The 8,842-nt window shown below is 52.9% G+C and overlaps 1 pseudogene across 1 annotated transcript; it reads right to left on the minus strand.

The window, feature by feature from the left end:
- Nucleotides 1-5,599: 5,599 nt before the first annotated feature.
- On the minus strand, nt 5,600-6,795 carry LOC123403905 (annotated as a pseudogene). The gene has a single exon (XR_006611588.1). The product of XR_006611588.1 is annotated as a nicotianamine synthase-like 5 protein (transcript).
- Nucleotides 6,796-8,842: the final 2,047 nt, after the last annotated feature.

Genomic DNA, 8,842 nt, shown 5'->3' on the forward strand with positions numbered 1-8,842 from the left:
ACCCAAAACCAAGCACTTATCCCATTGCAAGAATCATAGATCTAGTTGGCCAAACAAAACCCAAGACTCGGAGAGACTTACAAGGATATCAAATCATGCATATAAGAAATCAGCAAAGACTCAAATATAATTCATAGATAATCTGATCACAAATCCACAATTCATCAGATCTCGACAAAACACCACCATAGAAGATTACATCGGATAGATCTCCATGAAGATCATGGAGAACTTTGTATTGAAGATCCAAGAGAGAGAAGAAGCCATCTAGCTACTAACTACGGACCCATAGGTTTGAAGTGGACTACTCACGAGTCATTGGAGAGGCGATGATGTTGATGAAGAAGCCCTCCAACTCCAAAGTCCCCTCCGGCAGGGCACCGGGAAGGGTCTCGAGATGAGATCTCGCGGAAACGGAAGCTTGCGGCGGCGGAAAAGTGTTTTCATGGATGCCCTGATTTTTTCTGGGATTTTAGGAAATTTATAGGCCAAAGAGCTAGGGCAGGGGAGCGCCAGGGAGGCCACAAGCCTGGTAGCCGCCGCCCCCTGGTGGCGGTTACACGGCTTGTGGGCCCCCTCTGGCTCTCCTGCCTTGGCCCTCAAGTCCCCCGATCTTCTTCTGTTCTGGAAAAATTTATTTCGGGGATTTTATTCCATTTGGACTCCGTTCCAAAATCAGATCTGAAAAGAGTCAAAAACACAGAAAAACCAGGAACTGGCACTTGGCACTGAATTAATAAGTTAGTCCCAAAAAAGATATAAAAAGGTACATAAAACATCCAAAGTTGACAAGATAACATCGTGAAACCATCAAAAATTATAGATACGTTCGACACGTATCAGTCCTCTACAGAGTGAAGGAGGTAATGGTGGTTCACATTACACTCCACCGCTCTCGCGAGGACAGCACCCAACGATCGGCACGCTCTGTCCGTCACGACTCCATAGCGTCCGCTCAATGGGTGCTCTATTCCTTTGCGACGGGATCATTGAGATCCTAGAGGGCGGACCCATCGACCGGTCTGGAAGACTTCGAGTCCCACTTGGAATGGGCTGCCCGTCGTGGGCAGTAGAGGATAAGGATTGACGAGGCCTATCTCGCGGAGGACATGGTGGAGGCGGAGGCGGCTGATGCGGCGGCGCGCACGGAGGAAGAGGAGAAAGCCATCCGCGCCCACATTTTGAAGAAATGGCAGCGGCGGATCACGTGCACCCTCGCACGCGAGCAGAATCGGGCGGTCCATGAAATAGCCGGAGTACCATCGAAGGAGGTGGAGGAGGTGAGCGACGGCGAGGACAGCTTCGGTGACGAACAGATCCATCTCAATGCATGCTGCGTCTTCAACTGATAGTTTGGTGAGAAGGACAACAAGGTTTCCGGAAAAGGCAAGAGTAGTCGTGGTTGATGTCCATCATGACCAAACATGTCAAATTTTAGTAGTGAAGTAGTCGGACGATGTATATAAATGTATCGACGTAGTTGCATGTTTTATGTGGATTTGAGATATGACATTTAAGATATCCGGTTGTAGTATGCATTATTCGAGATGTATCGATCAGTGTCCACAAACGCGTCCGCAGGCATTTGAAGGGCGGGATTTGCAATGCTCTAACATAGAGAATATGGGGGAATCCCGAGGCAAGCGAGCAGATGGAATAGCGAGCTCATTGCTGACCCAGCTCAATATCACTATTTTCATGATTTTTTGAAAAGGAGGGTAAACCGTTGACCTCTGCATCAATCGATGCATGTAGCCATTTTAAAAATTATTTCACAAAGTTTTGATAAGAGCATCAAACCATCTAAAGCCACTACTCACACCTATAAACTCAATAATGTGAAGTGCTCTCACTCGTCATATCTAAAATCAATGTCATTCCCAATCCATCCACATAACGTACCGAGACCAATCGTCGGTTCACCCCACCTAATACGCACACCACATGCACACGTTTTAGAAGTCGCCTCATCATCGGACTGTTGGAATTATGCCCTAGAGGCAATAATAATATAGTTATTATTATAATTCCTGTATCAAGATAATCGTTTATTATCCATGCTATAATTGTATTGAATGAAGACTTATATACATGTGTGGATACATAGACAAAACACTGTCCCTAGCAAGCCTCTAGTTGGCTAGCCAGTTGATCAAAGATAATCAGTGTCTTCTGATTATAAACAAGGTGTTGTTGCTTGATAACTGGATCACGTCATTAGGGGAATCACGTGATGGACTAGACCCAAACTAATAGACGTAGCATGTTGATCGTGTCATTTTGTTGCTACTGTTTTCTACGTGTCAAGTATTTGTTCCTATGACCATGAGATCATATAACTCACTGACACCGGAGGAATACTTTGTGTGTATCAAACGTCGCAACGTAACTGGGTGACTATAAAGATGCTCTACAGGTATCTCCGAAGGTGTTCGTTGAGTTAGTATGGATCGGGACTGGGATTTGTCACTCTGTGTGACGGAGAGGTATCTCGGGGCCCACTCGGTAATACAACATCACACACAAGCCTTGCAAGCAATGTGACTTAGTGTAAGTTGCGGGATCTTGTATTACGGAGCGAGTAAAGAGACTTGCCGGTAAACGAGATTGAAATAGGTATACGGATACTGACGATCGAATCTCGGGCAAGTAACATACCGAAGGACAAAGGGAATGACATACGGGATTATATGAATCCTTGGCACTGAGGTTGAAACGATAAGATCTTCGTAGAATATGTAGGATACAATATGGGCATCCAGGTCCCGCTATTGGATATTGACCGAGAAGTCTCTCGGGTCATGTCTACATAGTTTTCGAACCCGCAGGGTCTGCACACTTAAGGTTCGATGTTGTTTTATGCGTATTTGAGTTATATGGTTGGTTACCGAATGTTGTTCGGAGTCCCAGATGAGATCACAGACGTCACGAGGGTTTCCGGAATGGTCCGGAAACGAAGATTGATATATAGGATGACCTCATTTGATTACCGGAAGGTTTTCGGAGTTACCGGTAATGTACCGGGAATGACGAATGGGTTCCGGGAGTTCACCGGGGGGGCAACCCACCCCGGGGAAGCCCATAGGCCTTGGGGATGGCACACCAGCCCTTAGTGGGCTGGTGGGACAGCCCAAGAAGGCCCTATGCGCCATAGGAAGAAAATCAAAGAGAAAAGAAAAAAAAGAGGAGGTGGAAAAAGGGGGAAGGACTCCTCCTTCCAAACCTAGTTGGACTCGGTTTGGAAGGGGAGGGCTGCCCCCCTTGGCTCGGCCAAAACCCTTAGGGGTCCTTGGACCCCAAGGCAAGGCTCCCCCTCTTCCCCCTATATATACGGAGGTTTTAGAGCTGATTTGAGACGACTTTTCCACGGCAGCCCGACCACATACCTCCACGGTTTTTCCTCTAGATCGCGTTTCTGCGGAGCTCGGGCGGAGCCCTGCTGAGATAAGATCACCACCAACCTCCGGAGCGCCGTCACGCTGTCGGAGAACTCTTCTACCTCTCCGTCTCTCTTGCTGGATCAAGAAGGCCGAGATCATCGTCGAGTTGTACGTGTGCTGAACGCGGAGGTGCCGTCCGTTCGGCACTAGATCGTGGGACTGATCGCGGGACGGTTCGCGTGGCGGATCGAGGGACGTGAGGACGTTCCACTACATCAACCGCGTTCACTAACGCTTCTGCTGTACGGTCTACAAGGGTACGTAGATCACACATCCCCTCTCGTAGATGGACATCACCATGATAGGTCTTCGTGCGCGTAAGAAAATTTTTGTTTCCCATGCGACGTTCCCCAACACGGACCACATGCCCATCTTCAGTAGAGATATCCACCTCATCCTTGCCAGTCAGGACATCCGTCGACGCCACCACGGCGTCCAACGGCGCCACCGCCCTGCACTCATTTGCCTAGACGCGAAGCCTCTGGAAGATATATATGCCATGCGTAGCATCTGCCAACCAGGCATGACTCAGCGTAGCATCTGTCGGCCATGCATGACGTGACAGCTTTACCGAAGCTCCGTGGATGACACAACCGCTCCACCTCCTGCCTTTGTCTTCTAGCGCTGCTCCAGAAACGGTGTTACCAAGACAAATACGACACCGTAATACCGCCATCGTTTGATCTGGTAGACCATATCCTAGGGTTTTCTCCGAAGAAGCACGAGTGGGTCGACAACAATTACAATTACATGACGATGCCTTCATCAAGGTAACGACGCAAAGCGCAGCCATCGCCCACCAACGGCTCGGTCTTCACCGGTAACTATGTCTCCCTGACTCGCAACCGAGACTAGATGACGAATCTCAAGATCCGACCACGCAGTCGGAGTCCGACCATCTCTGACGGAAGAGATGACCAACACCGTCGACTTCACCGGCCAGAACAAACGTGATCGGAGGTGCCGCCGACGCGACCACCAGGCCCTCCATGCCGCCGCCGCCGATCCAAAGACAGATGGCGCGTCGTCGCTGCCGGCGACCGAAGTGTCGCCATTGCCCGAACAGGGCTAGTCGCCGTGCCCATAGCCCGCTCTGCCTCCGCCGCGCCCACAACCCGTGCTGCCTCCCCGCCGTCACGCCACAACCATTACCGTTACCGGTCGGATCAGATCGAACACATCTCCACAAGATCCGGGACCCGCGCAATCCCATATCCGCGGAAGAGAGACAATGTCCTTCGCCACCGGCCTTAGAGCAAGTCTAGTAGAACCCTCAAACCCTTAAAAATAACCGTTTTTTTTACAGTTTTCGTCGACAAAACGACGTAGACTAGAACCCTTAAACCCGTCAAAAAAATTAAAGGTCCAACCCGCAAACCCTTTCCCAGCCTGTAGAAGTGAGGGTTGGGAGGGAAAACTGCCCCCAACCCGCACTCCACTTCCCACCTCGCGCGGGAGGCAGTTGGTTCCCCGCGCGCGTGAGGAAGTTGCCTCGGCCGCCGCCGCCCCGCCTCCCCCCGTGCTCCGGCCGCCGCCCCGTGCTCCCTCCGCGCCCCGGCCGTCGCGTCCCCGCGCCCGCCCCGCCCGCCCTGGCCGCCGTCGCGCCTCGCCCGCCCCGCCCCGCCCCCGCGCCCGCCCCGGCCGCCGCGCCAGCCACCCCGCCCGCCCCGGCCGCCGCCGCGCCCGCCCCTGCCGTCGCGCCAGCCGCCCCGCCCGCCTCGGCCGCCGTCGCCATGGCCTCCATCTCCGCCGCCTTCGCCCACAAGGTCCCCTCCCCTTCCCTCTCCCTGTCGCAGAAGGAGCTCACCGCGGCGGCGCCGCAGCAGCAGCAGCGCGCGAGCGCCAGCAGCCGACGCGCGCGGTCCTGACTGTATTCCGATTTTTGCATTAGGTGAAATATCCGAATATTCCGTTATAAGGGTTGGGTTTGAGGGTCCTAGTCTTTGCTCCTGTTTTTCAACCCTTAAAAGTGTCAAAAATGAGCAATTCTCAACCCTTAAAACTGATTTTAGATTTAAGGGTTTGAGGATTCTACTAGAGATGCTCTTACACCGGCGGTGGTAGAGGGAGGGGAGGGGAGGGGGGGTAGGGGACGCGCCCCGGGTGGCTGGGGCTAGGACGCCGCCCGAATTAGCCGACGCGGGGGCGACGTGAGGGGCCTACATCTGTCCCCGCTCAACCATTTTCGCGATGAAGAGCTCTTTTTATTTATTTATTATTACCGTTACAAATAACTCGTATCTTTGTGTACTAGTGTGGTACTTCAATTTCGTGCTCTGTCTCAAGAGGGCGTAGGCTGACATTCAATCACCATGCGCGCCTCCGGATTTCGTCCATGGCATCAAGATGACAGCTCGTTGACGGCACACTGCTGCGCGCCTTCTCCACCTCGCAGCAGTTGCATGGCGGGTTCACCACCGGTGGCACCAGCTCGAGGTAACCCTTACGTGCGACAATGACGGAGTAGACCATCTCGGCATTATCGGGATGGTGCACGGCCAGCACCTGGAACCCGCCCCGCCTGACCTCCGCGGGCTCCACGACGGGGCACAGGAAGCCGCGGGCCCCGTGCGCGCTCCGCACGACGAGGGCGGCGCCGGCCGCCATGTGCCGGCCGAGGTGCGCTATCACGCGGCCAGCTCGTGATGCCTACGGGCGCCGCCAGGAAGACCACGTCGTAGGCGGCGAGCTCGTGCGTGAGGCCCTCGACGTCCGCCGTGCGGAACGACATGCGCGCGGCCACGCCGGCGTCGTTCCCGCGGAGCAGCAGCCTCCGCGCGCGCTCGTTGGCCGCGCCGCACCGGTCGAAGCAGTCGACGGCCGCGTCGGGCATGTGGCGCGCGGCGAGCAGGAGCGCGCTGAGCGGCAGGGAGCCGGAGCCGAGGAACGCGACGCGCGCGGGCACAGCGAGGTGGTCCGGCGCGTGGCGGGAGAGCAGCGCGTGCTCCAGCTCGCCCAGGCGGACGTAGCTGTCGTGGTAGGGGAAGAGCCTGAGGTGGTCGAGCGGGGCGTCGAGGGCGGCGAGCGCGTCGGAGCAGTGCGCCTCGAGGCGCGCCTCGGCGTCGGCGCAGAGGCGGACGAGGTCGGCCCGCATCCTCCGTGCCCTCGGGCCGAGCGCGGCCACGTCGACGGCGGCGCTCGGCGGGGCGCACAGGGCCACGAGGGCGGTGAACAGCGCGTCCGCCTCAGGGGACGGGCTCAGCGACGGCAGCTTGGAGATGGCGGCGTGGAGGCCGGCGATCTTCCTCACCAGTGCAGCCGCCTCCTTGTTCTCGCCGCCCATCTGATCGTTGTACGTGTCAAGAAAGTAGCTGCTGATGTATGGAGCTCCGGACAATGGTGAGTTTGATGAGCTCTGGACGTGACCGGTGACCAAGTGTGTCGTACATATAAGCTGGGTTGTACTGCAGGTCGATCGTGGCTCGCTTCACGCGTGCCATGCTGCACAAGGCCAGTTTCATGCCTGTGTTACGTCTGGTGCAGTCGTGCCTACGTTGGCTACGTATAACAAAACATGCCCGTGCGTTGCAACAAGAGAAAAACAATATCACACATCCCTGACAAGCATTTGATGGTGAACTTCGACATTACATCAACATCCAATTGTTTTCAGTTTGGCACACAATTGTTTTTTTTTGAATGGCAAATAAATATCATAAGATTGGTTTTAGTCTATAAAAAATCTATCAAACTGCTGGATGGGATGAATTGCTGAAAAATCTAAAACTATTCGATTGAAGCTACCATTTGAAGCATCATGCGACACTATAGTATATCAGGATCAAATTTGTATTTTCTCCCTGCAGCTTATCCGTATACATCTATTCGCCAGTTTTAGAACTCCTGCCACTTGGTATACCTTGGAAGAAGCAACTTTGGAGCAATTTTACTCTCTTCTTACAAAGGCACCAGTCAATATGATTCAAAGGGTATATTTTTCACACCCCAAATGGTCATTTAATTAACCTTTTCTTCATGCTTCAATAGCGAAACAGCTAACACGAAGCACATCTGATTTCCCATAATTTTCATGTACTGAAAATACTCTCTTAGAGAGGAAGCATCAGCCTACTAGAGCACAAGCTGAAGCTCATGAATAGTGGGAAGAAATCTCAAATTCCATTCTTCGACACGCGGAGACCGCGGGGCGAGCAGGGACGACCGGTCGAGCAGCGGGCCGCAGGAGAGCCCCCCGCCGTCGGCGCGGACCATCTCCACGAGGCAATTGAGCAGCAGGACGAACGCCCGGCCGTCGGTGAGGAGGTGGTTGGTGGCAACTGTGAGCGCGAACCCCCCGCACGCGAACCGGACCACCTGCTGCAGCAACAGCGCGAACGCCGGGTCGAACGGGATCTGGATCTTCCCGAGCGAGCGGTCGACACGCGCGAAGTCGACGGCGGGGAGGGGTACCCCAGCGGCGTCGGCGACGACGAGCTCGGCGCCGGCGTTGTCGCAGGCGACCTCGGGGACGTTGGTCTGCGGGTCGCGCACGACGCGGCCGGCGAAGGGGAAGAAGCGGGAGAGGTATGCCGGGAGGGCCGCGCGGACGGCGACGAGCACGGGGCCCAGGCCGCGCGGCGGGGGCGGGTAGATGCTGACGAGGTGGATCGGGAACGGGCCGAGGACGAAGTTGGAGACAGCGTGGACGGCGGGGAAGCCCGGCGGCGGGTAGATGCTGCGTGGGGAAGAGGAAGGGGATCTGGCGTGATGTGTTTGATTAATGGTCTGCGGGTTGAATTCCGAAAACTACAGGGGCGTTTCTATAAAAACAAAACGTTTTTCTGTTTGTACCACTTAAAAACGTACCGCGGGTTGATTCCCAGAAAACAGGAGGGCTTTTTTGTAAAAGCGCCACGACGACGGACGCCAGAAGCGCTCCGCGCTTTATTATTAGGGGAGATATGCCCAAAATTGTAGTGGTACTTTTGATCCCTCATGTGTGAAAATTGAGTGTATTATTGATTTAGGCACACACATGGCGCATAATAGTTTATTCTTTATGCGAGATAATCTTACGATCAATTTATTGTATTTTTTGCAATAAATTTGACAAAAGAAAAACAAAAATATTGATCACAAGACCAGAAAAAATTGAATTTATTGTATTTTTTGCACTATTTTTGTATGTTGGTAATTTTACATGACATAAAATATTTTTACGTTCATTATATTTTTTAGATCTCCTTTTACGTATAAAATAAGATAAAATTTATGGAACGTAAAATTACGATGCATTGATGTTAAAATAGAGGGGGTGAAGAATAAATATTCCTCATCCAGAATGACGAATAGCGCGACCTTATATATATATATATACATATATATATATACATACATATATATATATACATATAGATATATATATATACATATATATATATATATATACATATATATATATA

This window comes from Hordeum vulgare, chromosome 6H (assembly GCF_904849725.1).
Source record: "Hordeum vulgare subsp. vulgare chromosome 6H, MorexV3_pseudomolecules_assembly, whole genome shotgun sequence".
NCBI classification, from domain to species: domain Eukaryota; kingdom Viridiplantae; phylum Streptophyta; class Magnoliopsida; order Poales; family Poaceae; genus Hordeum; species Hordeum vulgare.